General features: G+C 35.6%; 1 protein-coding gene across 4 annotated transcripts in view; it reads left to right on the forward strand.

Annotated features, from left to right (window-relative positions):
* The window catches only part of CPNE8 (copine 8), a 316,677-nt gene that overhangs the window by 90,954 nt on the left and 211,494 nt on the right, over positions 1–14,229 (forward strand). The window contains exon 1 of one of the 4 annotated variants that reach the window (XM_072798391.1): positions 4,312–4,466. The exons of the other annotated variants lie outside the window; for them this stretch is intronic. The gene's annotated coding sequence lies outside the window, so the exon portion shown is untranslated. Of the gene's footprint in view, positions 1–4,311; positions 4,467–14,229 lie in introns of those variants that run through there. 4 annotated transcript variants of the gene reach the window in all.

A 14,229-nucleotide genomic window follows, 5' to 3' on the forward strand; every position in this document is an offset into this window, starting at 1 on the left:
ACAGTCTGTTCTATTGAATTCAAGTTCTGAACAAATTTGGATTCCGGTTTTGAGCAAACACATTTTTCATATCTTAATTCCATCCAACATTTTGGTCTTTTCCCTGAACCCTCCTAAAATGAGTCTTGTGCTACTTAATTTGTCTGCAACATTTACTGTGTCTTCCTATGACTCATCGACTCCTCTCTTTAGATCGTCCCATTATTATTTACCATTATACCCACTCAGCAGTGTGTTTTCTCATGCTGGGAGATTGTATCCAATTTTCTGCGTGATGCTGTCAGAGAATCTTACTTCTTCTATCTTTAGGGAGCTTAGTGATGGATTCAGCAAAGCCTTCCAAAATGCTGGAATCAGCACCAGTTTAAGAAAGATTGCCATTCTCCCCTCTGGGAGGAAAGCATTTATTATGTTCATCAAGTAATAGACCTGTTTGTTCCTGTTTCGCTCATCCAGGCATGATTGGTTCCATATAAAAGGATGGAGTGAGGAGGCAGGGACTGGTTGTGATTAGAAGGAAGATTCTTACTCCTTAGAGAGGAGGGGGAACTCCATGGGTAACTGAACTGGCAACTGTTTGGGCTAAGGGAAAAGATTATGTTCTTTGTAAGGTGGCTATAGCAGCTTGTGAGCTAGGCAATCAGTAGTGGGAAGAGGATGAAGGGAGGGACCCAGGGGAAAAGAGTACAGAGACAGGGACTCAGAGCAGGTGATAAATGGAAGACCAGCTTGCAGTTAGTTGATTGAGGGACACCGTGATCCCAGCTCTGACACAGGGTTCAAGGACACAGCGTACTGGGTGCTGAAGTTCAACAAGAGAAATATGGAGAGAGGAACAGAGCAGACAGGAAGCTGCAGAATAAGGCAGAAGAAGACGAAGAAGAAGACTTGTGGGGGACTTGGGGCAGAGCCTTAAAGATCTGATTCAAATGTGGCCTGATTCTGAAAGCTATGCTGTGGCTGTGGGTGCATGTAGATCAATCAGTGAGAGAAGGAACTGGAAGAGGAAGAATAGGCAAATGATTAGTCATGAAGGTGAGAAACGTAAACTTGCCATTAAGCAGAGCACGTCTTTATTGTGCAACATTTTGTATATGAAAATATAGTCAACTTTGTGGGCAATTTTGACCTTCAAAGTCATCTTCACTTTATTAAAGATCAGAGTGCTACTTAGAGTGATACTGTTATATTCCCTGATTTATTTTGTTGGAAAGAACACTGGACTGAGAATCAGAATATGATGTTTTTAGTACCATCTCTGCTGCTAATTCTCTAGATAACATTACAGAATTTGTATATCCGTGTTATACTTTTATATCTGGGGGTTACATTTTTAATATGAACAACGTAACCTAGAGATAAATAAATAGCCACTGTAACAGAGTTGACAATACATGGGCTTTGAGGGCAGTCAAATTTAGGATCATAATTTGTTGGGTATAAAATATGAGCAAATTGCTTTAAATTCCTGAGCTCCAGGTTCCTCATCTGAAACATATGAATAATATACTTTTTAAGAGAGTTTTAAGAAATAGAAATACTTTATATAATAATTTTGTCATGGAGGACACCAGAATTTAATAAACACCCAAATTGTGGTTATTATTAATGTTGTTTTTGGTGTTAAATATAGCCAGCGTCTTTTAGGAAAGACTTTTTAAATGAAATCACTGAACAGTCTCTCCCACCCCTCTCTTTCTCTCTTCATTCCTTTCTTCCTTCCTGTCTTTCTGTCTTTTTGTCTTTATTTATTTTCCTTAGAGAGGCATTTAGCTAGGAATTCAGCAAGATTAGATAAAGGACAATTTTGAACCAAACTTAATTACATTTGTTAAATGCAACCAAATATAAATATTAAAAATTATTTTGTCTATTCTCAGTATAGAGCTGAAAAATCAGACTGTGAGGGAGTTAAATTTCTGCTTTTTATTAGTTTGGGTTTTATAAGATGGTGTTATTTCACTGGAAATGTCTTGAATTTGTAGAGCTTTGCCCACACTCATTTGTAATTACAAAATGTCATCTAGAGTACAGTATCAATTAAAGATTATTTTTCTTCAGTTGCAAAGATTCCATTGAAGTGTATACATAGTAATTTTTATACACTTCTAACACATTAAAAATTGAACAACTGATCACACCTTAGAGAGATGTTGGGTGCTTCATGGATCTGGTGTAAAGCACTTACCAACCTCTGGGAGTCTATATGAAAAATTGTGTGTTCTCTAAAGACCAAAAGTAGAGGCAGTTTTAGGACATTTCCTTACATATCTTGCACAAGATTATGAGTCTTCTATATAATGGAAACTTTAGTAAATGTTCAACTGGCCCACTTTCTTACATTCATTTGTCGATCTGAGCTCATGCTCTGGAAAAATCTGCAGAGATAAAATTGTTTAACCTAAAAGAGCAGACTGTGTATAGCTGCAAGCGCCCACACTTCTCTGGTCTCTGCAGAAATTCCAGTAGTTATAGGTAAAAGCATATAAATAAAGAACTAATCTGAATAGATAGGCTTGCAAAGGATATGGCCAGTCAGGAGAGATATAGGTAAGATAAATAACATTTTTCTCAAAATAGTCCTGAATATCATCATCAGAGGCAAGCCCCAGAATGGTTGATGTGTTGTTCTGATTTGGATGTTATATTTTCCTGTTCTTATGAAGCTTATTATATACAAGTAACTTTCGGGCATCGAAATTTAAGAAAGAAAAAAGGCAAATCATTTTATGTTAGTGCTTCCTATATAGGCTATATTTATTGCCTGGATTTGCTTACTTTTCTATCAGACAGAACTTCAGTATCGTAGAGGTTTTAAGGATTCTTTTTTCTTCTTCTTTTAATTCATTTATTCAATAATCTTTACTGAGAATTCATAATGGGCCAGAACTATTAGGGACTAAGCATACAATTATGAAAACACAGAATTGTTCCTGTCCTCATGGAGTTAATCATCTTTTCATTAAATGAAGAGTCACACAAATAAATATAATTACATATTGATATAAGCCCTTTGAAAATTAGAGTACAGGCTTGGACCAGAATATATAGGTATTTTTAGTATTTGAATTTTATCACAAACACAGTGAGAAAAAGCATGGTTTTTGTTCAGAGAGGTTCTTTCACTTCTGTGTGCAGAATAATTGTGGGTAGTTAACAGAAAGATTAGTAAATTAATTGCTGTTGAAATAATCTGGTTCAGAGAAGATGGTAGTTTGGACTAAGAAAATGAAGAGGAGTAAGCTGATTAAAATATGTTTTTAAGATTCATTTCACAAGGATTAATCAAGGCTGATAGTCTTGATTAAAAAGGATTTCAAGGAAGACCTTCAGATCTCTTGTACAAGTAACTGAATGAATGGATGTATCATTTTCTGACAAGGGGAACATCATCCATTTCTGGGCTTTCCATAAGTTAACAATGTTTTAGGAAGAAGTGGGTCATTCTATTTCCATTTGCGAGTATAGACATTTGCAACACTTTTTTAATTTATATTTTTCTAACCTCATTGAGTTGGATTGAAAACTAATGGAAAAATCTTAACTGAAGGAAAGAAATGATAAGATACGAGCTGTGTTATTTTGGAAGATGGCTTCTAAATTAAATAGTATCCACCTTTGTTGAATAAACATTCCTAGTTTAATTTAGTATCAGATAATTTTCTAATGGGTTATTTTGTATAGACAATGTTTGGAAATTATGTTGAATAAAATCTTTCAGAGAAATTATAGGTTCCTCTACAATGAAATTCATTGTTCCTTTCTTTTTTCTCCCCTCTTAGGTATGGCATAATTTGCTGATTCTGGGACTCAAGATGTAGGCTAGGAATATTAGTTCTGTAGTTAGGCAAACCATTAGGTGAAGAAAGGCCTTTATGGGCCAATCTTGGCATAAGCATCTTGGTCTGAGCTCTAACCCACTGATGAGATGAGTGTTTGGAACAAACATTTGGACATTGTCTATGTTCCTGTACATATACACAATTGTTTCTTTTCTTCAAAGCAATTGAGAGGGATAAGTGAATTTTTAAAAAAATAATACCAGTGGTTGACTTGATTGAATTCTTATCATGTGTCAGTCACTATAATACCTGCTTTACACCTAATGACTTCTTTAATCCTTATAGCACCATTATGAAGTAGATAAGTATTCTAATTATCTCCATTCATCAAAGAAAGGAACTGAGACAAAGATTCTGGAGAAACCAAGCTTCAAATGTGCTTAACTAGAGCATTATATTGCCTTCACAAATGAATATATTTATTTGGCTTTGAAGAAAATTTAATTTTTTAAATTTTATTTCATTTTAGTAATAAAAAACTATTTACTTAAAAGTCAAGAACATCTCTGGATGATAAGAAGAGCTTTCAAGAGCTTGACCTATTTTGACCTAGGTCGTTTCAAGTATGAAGTTCCTTGGCACTATCTCTTACCCACACAACTCTTAATGCAAGCACAGTCCAAGGTAAAATTTTTTTCCTGAGGTAAATAGAGCTTATCTCAAAAAAAAGTTTCTGTTTATCTTGCTTTCATCTTGGGTCATGAAGACTTATCTTCTTTGGGACTACACTGGGCTTCTGTAGGGTATGTGGTTAATTCTTCAGTTTCCTATGAATACTAAGAGGAAAACAATAGCCCTGGCAGGGCTAACCAGTCTCCATTCTAGGAGTACTGCCCCCATTCTCTCTGGTCAACCAGGATGATAGCACTCTTCTCCAGGGGTAGCATTAAATTTTCTAGAGCCAACACAATCTATATAGGAAGGCTGTTGGAAGGAATTTAAATCCATATCTAGTTTTTGAAAGAGGTAAATAAACACGTGAGATTTATTTTCCTGATCTAGAAAATCATCATTCTGAATTCATAGTGTGTTGCCAAGTTAAGAGCACCAGATACTTACCCTTCCTGGTTATTTCTTCCATTTGCTAATTCAGGATGACATGCTTCCATTTCTTTCTTTCTCTCTTTCTCTCTTTCTCCTTCCTTCCTTCCTTCCTTCCTTCCTTCCTTCCTTCCTTCCTTCCTTCCTTCCTTCCTTCCTTCCTTCCTTCCTTCCTTCCCCTCTCTCTCTCTCTCTCTCTCTTTCTTTCTTTCTTTCTTTCTTTCTTTCTTTCTTTCTTTCATGCTTCCATTCTAAAAACAATGAGCTTTCTGCTGCTTTCTACTCTTCCAAAGTTCAGGGAGGAGAGATTAAACATATTGTTAATTATGTCTTTATTTTAAAAACCTTTGCGAATGGGATGCCTGGGTGGCTCAGGGGTTGAGTGTCTGTCTGCCTTTGACTCAGGGCGTGATCCCAGGATCTGGGGTCGAGTCCCACATCAGGCTCCTGCAGAGAGCCTGTTCTCTCTCTGCCTATGTCTTTGCCTCTCTCTCTGTCTCTCATGAATGAATAAATAATATCTTAAAAATTTTTTGTGAATAATTAGCCTTGATTGGGCTATGGTGCCATTCTTGCAATACAGAACCTTGCAGTACAGGCCGCTCTGAGAATAAATTATAGTAAGTGAAAAATCTCAGTAATCTTTACAACTCACTGCCTACTTTGATACCAGTATTGATTAGACTCTCCCAATAATCATGTAGATAGAGCAACTGAATCTCAACTTTTTCCCGATTTAACTCTGATGAAAGACTCAAAACATAAAGGACAATTTAGTAAACTGACATTTTCAAATACATCTAGATTCCAACATATATTTCTAGTCATTTGAATGAATGTATTCAGTTTTTTTAGTGTAAATATACCACTTCTAGCTAACTGAATTGTTAGCTTCTTCCAACATTTAGTAAAGTTTCTTACCCTCTTCCTTTCATACTATTTTTGTTTAAGTTCCCTATTGTTCTGTCTTAAGCAGGTCCACTTAAAAAATAATCAAAGGAATACACAGTTGATGTTCTTGTTCTGTTCTCATTAATTCTTCTGTTCACCATGACATATGTGGTTTCCACAGCATGTTGAAGCAAAGTACCAGAACAGCCTCCCAAAATTCAATCAAGATGCTGAATGCTTTTCCTCCATCTTTTCTTCTTTTAACAATTGTGAAAAGACTTAAAAAGAAACCATTATATCCTGTGTATTGTAGAGACCTGTTATTGGGACTTGTAAATAGTAAGATTCAGTAAATGTTTATTGAACTGAATTTTCCAGAATAATAGTCACATTTATATGTTTTTTTTCTTTCTTTTTTGTTAAGTACACTGTCTCTCCTGCACATTATGGCTTTGCACTTCAGGACTTGGAACAGAATTTTTATATTATAATAGTGTTGTACATCTGTATTTTACTACATTACGGATGCAGAGTGTGTCTTCAGTAATACTAGCAACCTAATATTTCTAATATTTCTGGAGATAGATGGATAGATCTAGTTTATCACAGCCCAAGTAAAGTAATTGTTTAAAAATTTTATTTGATGTGGTATTTGAGGGCTAGGTTCAGATCAGTTTTGCCAATAATTACTATTTTAAATTTATTTATTTATTTGTTTGTTTGTTTATTTATTTATTTATTTGACACAGAGAGGGAGAGCACAAGCAGGGGCAGCTGCCAGCAGAGGTAGAGGGAGAAGCAGGCTCTTAGTAGAACAGGGAGTCCAATGCGGGGATTGGTCCCAGGATCCTGGCATCGTGACCTGAGCTAAAGGCAGACACTTAATTGACTAAGACACCCAGGGGCCCCTATAATTACTTTTAAAGAAAATCTTAGGGCAGCCCCGGTGACTTAGCAGTTTAGCGCAGCCTTCAGCCCATGGCGTGATCCTGGAGTCCCGGGATCGAGTCTGATGTCGGGTTACTTGCATGGAGCCTGCTTCTCCCTCTTCCTGTGTCTCTGCCTCTCTCTCTCTCTGTGTCTCTCACGAATAAATAAAATAAAAACCTTAAAAAAAAATCTTAGCCTCTCTCTCTCTGTGTGTCTCTCACGAATAAATAAAATAAAAACCTTAAAAAAAATCCTAGTCTCCAGAGATTATAAGTAGTTTACTCTGTTTTTATTATTAAAAAACTATTTATCAAATAATTGTGTACTCATTATGATTATGTATCATGATAACTGTCTTGCTTTTGTTTTAATGTCAACATTTATATTCTGACTATAAAACGAGATCATATTTAATTTAATTATAATGTTAACAAATTATAGGGTAGCAGATGGATTTCTTGAGCACAGTCTTTAAGATTTTAAACAAAAGTTGTAGTTGCAGTTTTCTGGCATTTGACATATTTTAACAGTAAAAGTAAAGTAGTATGTTTTTGTGGTTACTGTATAGTAAAATCTTAAAAATGACACCTTGTTTGTATTTTAGAGACAAAGCATATTGCATGGAAAGATAAATGCATGAGATTTAAATTAAATGAATTATTAGTTTTGAAGAACTACCTGCATGGATGTTTTGTTTTTGCCTTTGGAAATGACGTAATTTTCTCCTGTAATCAGATTTCAAAAGAAAGCTGATAAGCTAAAAGTATGTTTCTTTCTATTTGAACATTAGTGTTAAAGTTTTCAATTATTGAGCTATTTATGTGGCTTTGATTTTTCTTTGTTTAACAAGAAACACGTGGTATCTTATGTCATCAACCCCAGCTATTTTCCCTTCCTGCATCTACACCCCTGAGCCCTGAGCACCTCAGTGTCAGTACAGAACCAAATGGTCTGCTGACACCGCTGACTCCTGATCTCCAGCCTGGCTTCAGCCTTCAATACTCTGTGACTTTTGAGGTACAATTCTCCTTTCTCCTTAGGAGCTTTTTCAAAGGATATAAATGCTTCCTTCAGGTCCTCTGTCACATAACCTTTCTTCTCCTCATTCCCAGCCTTTTACAGCTTTACCTTTTGACTCTCAGAGAAAATAATACCACAAATTATGGTAGTTGCTATATTTGTTATTTAACACTCTATCAGCCTTTGTGAGGAGCCTTCCATATATTATAACACTTATTCTTCAACCTAGCAAAATAGGGATTATTAGTCATATTTGTGCAGATGAACAGATAAGGCTTAGATAAATCAAATACCTTGCCAGGAGCTGAACTGCTTTTTAAAAATCAGATCTGACCCCTTAATCATTTCTGTTTTTGGTTTACTGAAGAAGAGGGGCAAGATAGAGTTCACTTCCTCCCCCCTTGGTTTAGTTGAGCATACATTTCTCTTCTCTACCTCAACAACTGCCTCAATTTAAGCCCTGGATTGCACTCCACCTAGAGACCATGCTTGTGTCTTCAGCTTGTCCCACAGACATGCAACTCCGCCTGTACCTTGTGCGATAGCTCTGCCTCAATTCTTCCCATCGTGGCAAATAATATTCAAAGACTCTTCTTGTACAGCTTCTCAACTACCACTACCTCTTCAACCCAGTCTTCATGATTCTACTGAAATGGCTTGCTTGGGTGGCCCTGGTACCTCCTGTGTGCCCTATCCATAGGTGCTTATAATTTCTATCTTATCTGGCCTCTTTGTGACATTGGGTGCTATTGACCACTTCTTCTTTGAAGCTTCTCTCCCCTTGCTTTCATGACACCGTCTCTCTTAGTTCCCCCTTGTGGCTCCCTAGATAGTCCTCTTCACAGGCTCAGGAATGACCTGAAATTATGCACAAAATGCTGGGTGACATTTTTCTCCTGAAAGTGTCTCTGGCTTTTATTAGAGTCCCACATGTGTCTGTGATTCACCCTACAGGGTATGTTACTCTGGATGATGTCTTATATGTCCCTGATTTCAACTGTCACCTATATACCACTGAGGCTTACATCTTATAGCAATCATATTTCTTTTGTTGGCTCTAGATGCATATGTACAACTGCTTACTGACAATAGATGTCTCCAAGAAACCTCTACTTGAATATGCCTCAAAAGCAAGTTTGTCATTTATTCCACCAAAACTCCCCCTCTGTGTCCTTTCTCTGTGGTAGCACCACTAGGCAGTTTTCTAAGTGAGAGAGTGGGGAGTCCTTTTAGTTTTAGGCTCTTTCTCCCTCTCTCTTTCTCAGCAGCCACACTGTCCATCTACTGTCTTGCAGCAACCCTTCTTACTTAAGTGTACATCTCTTCCTGAGTGGCCTTGAGGTCTGTTGAGGTCTGTGATTACTGTGTGCACCAATCTCATCTGCATGCAGTAGCTCCTACTGACCTTTTTGGAGTCAGATCTAGCATTCAGCCGTTTTCTCAATTCTTCCCCATAACCTTTGGGGGAGAAAACTCAACTCTGCAATGACACTCGAGACCCAGCAGTGTACTCGCATATTTCCAAACACACATCATGCTCCAAGCATCTTGAATTATCTTCAGTAGACCATTTTCTTACATCACTGTGTCTTCTTTCCTACTTCACTATGCCTGACTCCTGTGTCTGGAAGGCATTTATGCACTTTGCCCCACTTGCCAGTATGCACCCATCTTGTTAGTCACAGTTCCTATCACCTTCTCTGTGAAATCTCCCTGGGCTCTGCAGACTAGGATTGGTACCCATTGTTAGTTGTAGCAGCTGCTTATTTCAGTTATAATATCACCCACCTTTATTGTTACTGCATCAGTATCTGTATCAGTATGGCATCTTTATTGTGGTTTTCTTCCTACTGAGCTCCTCTAGGCTAGGGACTATATCTAACTTCAACTGTATCTGTGTCTTGACTACCTAGCACAATGCCTGTAAAAGGGTGAGTACTCAATACATCTTTTTCCAATGATTATATTACAGAACCCGAGAGAATGCTAGTTGCCATGCCTTGCATATAAGTAGATAACGCAACAAATATTTGCTGCATAAATAAGCAAATCAATGCTATTCTGTTTGTAATGCAATTCTGTTTTGCAAAGCTAAATAAATGATCTATCTATAGTTATTTCGTTCTTTGGACCTATAAATATGAAATACAAAATTTTATTTTCATCAGTATTTCATAGCAAGAGGCCAATTCGACTCAGTATATAAGGTTAAGAAATATCATATGAGTAATTCATTTGGAGTTAAATAAGTATTTATCTATTAATAAGGACAAAACATAGTTTCGTGTTAGGTTTACTTCCTATGTTAAAACCATTAATGTTGATGAATAACAAATGAATTTTTACATATTTATTTCTGCATCACATTTTTTGCATTTCACTGCAGGGACATGTGGCAGTCAATTATTTGTATAGTGCTTCCACCCCAAGCTTGAAGTCATTTCTCCCTCATGATTCAAGTATAAACAGAACTCTCATATATGAATAAGTGTTGCCAAATTTTAGTGCAATATTATATAAATGCCTCATTGTGCCACTGGGTAACTTTGAGTATTGCATTAATTTTTTTAAATTTCATTTATTAAAAAGAGTTAATTCAGTTTGTTTTGAGTTCTTCTTGCTCCAGTTGCAATAGATTTGCTTAACATGGAAAGAGGTTTTGATATTTATCCTTTATCCAGTTAAGAACTAGCTCTTAATAGAGCCTGTGTCCTTTCTCCAATGCCGTTGAATGTAGAGATTTATTACCACTGAAAGACTAGTCCATACATAGAAAAAAAAGAAAAAGTCTAGTTCATATATGAAGTTGGCATATTTGTATTGAGGATTATCTCTTAATTCCTTGACCTTCACAGTTTAGGTGCCTAACACTGTGTAGTGTGGACTGTTTTTTCGTAGTTTATCACCTCCTTCCCTCTCCCTACTCTCAATCAGTAAATATACTACATCTTGTTATCTTCTGGCCCACTCATCAAAGAGCTAATATAATGACCAAATCAGTACTAAGTTTGAACAGAAGGCATGCTACCAGTTTAATTTGTTAGTCTTCTTGTACATCCACATTGAGTGTATATTACTTACCTGAGGGCTTCTGAAGTCACTGTCTTAAATCAAATGCAGTGTAATTCAACAAATGCTTAGAGAACATGAATATCACATGTCTTTAGGTATAGACTTGCAGAGATGGCAGTGTATAATCCCTCCCCTTCTGGAACTCCCTGCTTTTGTGAATAATATACATAAGCACATAATCATAACTATAATGTATTGAATACTTGCTCTGTGCTATGTTTAAACACATAGGATATTAAAATGGCATTTATTATCTTGATTTCTCAGAGGAGGAGACTGAGTTTCAAGAAGATTAAACAACTTGTTCAAGGTCACAGTCATTAATTGTTGTACCTGACATGTAAACTCAGCTTTGTGGGACTCCCAAATGCCTATGTCTTAGGCCTCATTGAATCACAGCAGGAGTATCTACAAGGTAGAGAGGGGGGAGGAATCAACTCTAGTTATGGGAGTCAGAGAAGCAGCATTTGAGTTGGGCTTTGAAAAAATGTTCACCAGGTAAATAGTCTAAAGATGAGTAAGAGATCCTAAAAATTTTCAACATTGAGAAAGGCTGATAAAGGTGATATCTTAAGGCAGGAAGCATTTTAAATTACTGAAGACATATCTCTTAGTGATATGACTTATTGCTTTCAGTTCAGCATAAGCATATTAATTTTCAGGGAAAATATATGAAGCCTGATAAGCAGCTCCTTCCTAATGTCATTAAATGTGATGTTTCATTTTTCATGTTTTCAACTTATGTAACTGAAATTATACTGTGTATATTTTCCTATGACTTGATATTTTGCTCAGAATTGTTTGTGATAACCCACTATATACTATGTGATGTGTGGATGTGTGAAACCATACTTTCCTCATTTATTTCACTACTGTTTCAGTTTTATGAGTTACAAACAGATTTACCTAATGTTATGTCAGTGGGCTTTTTGTAGCTTCTAGTTTTTTTTTCTATATAAGCAGTGCTACTGTAAAAATTATTATGTCTCCCAATTGTATATAAAATATAAAATTATTTGCATATAAAAATGACTGTATGTCTTCTTACTCTATGCCTAGGAATGAAATTCTGAGGTCATAAGGTAGGTAGAGAATAGAAGGAAAATTTAGGGCCCATGACCTTTGCAGTCCAGTGTCACACCAGTGGTCATGTTACTTATGTGTCAAGAAGAACTTTGAAGATGTAGTTAAAATTACTAATCAGCTGAACTTAAGATACAGAGATTTTCATAATTATCTCAGTAGGGTTGATGTAATCACATGAGCCTTTAACATAAGCAAAAAACAAAACAAAACAAAACAAAACAAAACAAAAACCCATTAAAAACGGAGCAAAAATCAGACCAGGAAATGAGAGAGATGCATGTGATGGGAATGGGAAGGCCACAGGGTTTCAAAGCATGGAAAAGACCTGACATACCTTTTCTGGCTGGAAGATGTAGAGGCAACACGAAAATCATGACCATCTGTTCTCTTTCATAGGTCTATTTGTCTGTTTTTGTTCTAGTACACGCTTTGATTACTGTAGCTTTGTAATAGGTTTGAAATCAGGAAATGGAAGTCTTCCAAGGTTGGACTTCTTCAAATTTGTTTCAGCTCTTGGGGTTGCTTGAGGTCATATAAATTTTAGGACAAATTTTTCTACTTATTTCTGCAAAAAAATGACACCAGGATTTTGATAGGGATTATGTTGAATCTGTGGATTGCTTTGGTTAGTATAGACATCCTAACAGTATTGTCTTAAAATTCGTGAACATGAATGTCTTTCCATTTATTTGTGTCTTCTTTAATTTCTTCCAGCAATATTTTATAGCTTTCAGTGTGAAAGTCTTTCACTTTCTCAGGTTATTTCTAAGTATTTGACTATTTTTGATGCTATTATAAGTGCAATTGTTTTCTTAATTTCTTTTTTTGTTTTGTTCACTAATATGCAGAAACAAAATTGACTGTTTATGTTGATTTTGTTTCCTGCAACTTTGCTGAATTTATTAGTTCTAACAGTATTTTTTACTGTGAAATCTTTAGAGTTTTCTACATATAAGATTATGCCATCTGCAAAGAGGAATAATTTCACTTCTTCCTTTTCAATTTGAAGTCTTTTATTTCTTTTTATTACCTAATTGCTCCAGCTAGAACTCACATTCTGGTGTTGAATAGAAGTGGCAAGGGTGGACATCTTGTTTTGTTTATGACCGTAGAGGAAAAGCTTTCAGCTTTTCGCCAGTGAGTATGAAGTTAGCTGTTGGCTTTTCAAATATGGCTGTTATTATGTTGAGGTGGTGTCGTTCTATTCCTAGTTTTTTAAGTGTTTTATCTTGAAATGGTGTTGAATCTTGTCAAATGCTTTTTTGCATCGAGATGATCACAAGGTTTCTGTCCTTCATTCTGTTAATGTGATATATTAAACTGACTTTGATATGTTTATCCATCCTTGCCTTCCAGGAATAAATCCCATTTGGTCAGGTTTATAATCCTTTTAGTGTGCTGTTGAAAACAGCTTGCTAGGATTTTCTGTGGGATTTTTGCATCAATATTTATTAAGGATACTGGTTTTCTCTTATATTATCTTTGTCTGGCTTTGGTATCAGGGTGATACTGGCCTTGTAGAATGAACTTGTAATTACTACCTACTCTTCAGTTTATTGGAAGAGTTTTAGGAAAATTGATGTCAATTCTTCTGTTTGGGAAAATTCTCTAGTGAAGCCATTTGGTCCTGGGCTTTTCTTTGTTAATAGGTGTTTGATTACTGATTCGATCTTCCTACTAGTTACTAATCTGTTTATATTTCTTTTTTCTTCCCAGTACAATTGTTAGATTGTGTTCTTCTTGGAATTTTTCCATTTCTTCTAGGTTATCCAATATGCTGGCCTATAATTGTTTGTGATATTCTCTTAGAATCCTTCTTATGTCTGTGCCATTGGATGTAATGTTCCCTCTTACATTTTTTGTTCTTTTATTCTTTTTATTTGAGTATTCTCTCTTTTTTCTTAGTCTGGCTAAAGCTTTGTCAGTTTTGTTGAATTTTTTTTAAAAAACAACTTTTTGTATGTTGTTTTTCTATTCTCCATTTTCTTTGTCTCTGATCTTTATACTTCCTTACTTCTGCTAGCTTTGAGTTTAGTTTGTTTTTATTTTTCTAGTTTTGTGAGGTATAAAGTTAGGTTGTTCATTTGCAGCCTTTTTTTTAAAAAAAATCTATGCATTTAAAGTTATAAACTTTGTTCTTAGCATTGCTTTCATTGCATCCAATATGTTTTAGTCTGTTGTGTTTTCATTTTCATTGTTTCAAGGTATTTCCTAATTTCCTTTGTGACTCTTTCTTTGATGCCTTGGTTGTTAAGAATGTGTTGTTTAATTTCTACATATTTGTATATTTTCTAATTTTCCCTCCACTGTTGATTTCGAATTTCATTCCATTGTCATTAGAAAATAT

This window comes from Canis lupus, chromosome 25 (genome assembly GCF_048164855.1).
Source record: "Canis lupus baileyi chromosome 25, mCanLup2.hap1, whole genome shotgun sequence".
NCBI classification, from domain to species: domain Eukaryota; kingdom Metazoa; phylum Chordata; class Mammalia; order Carnivora; family Canidae; genus Canis; species Canis lupus.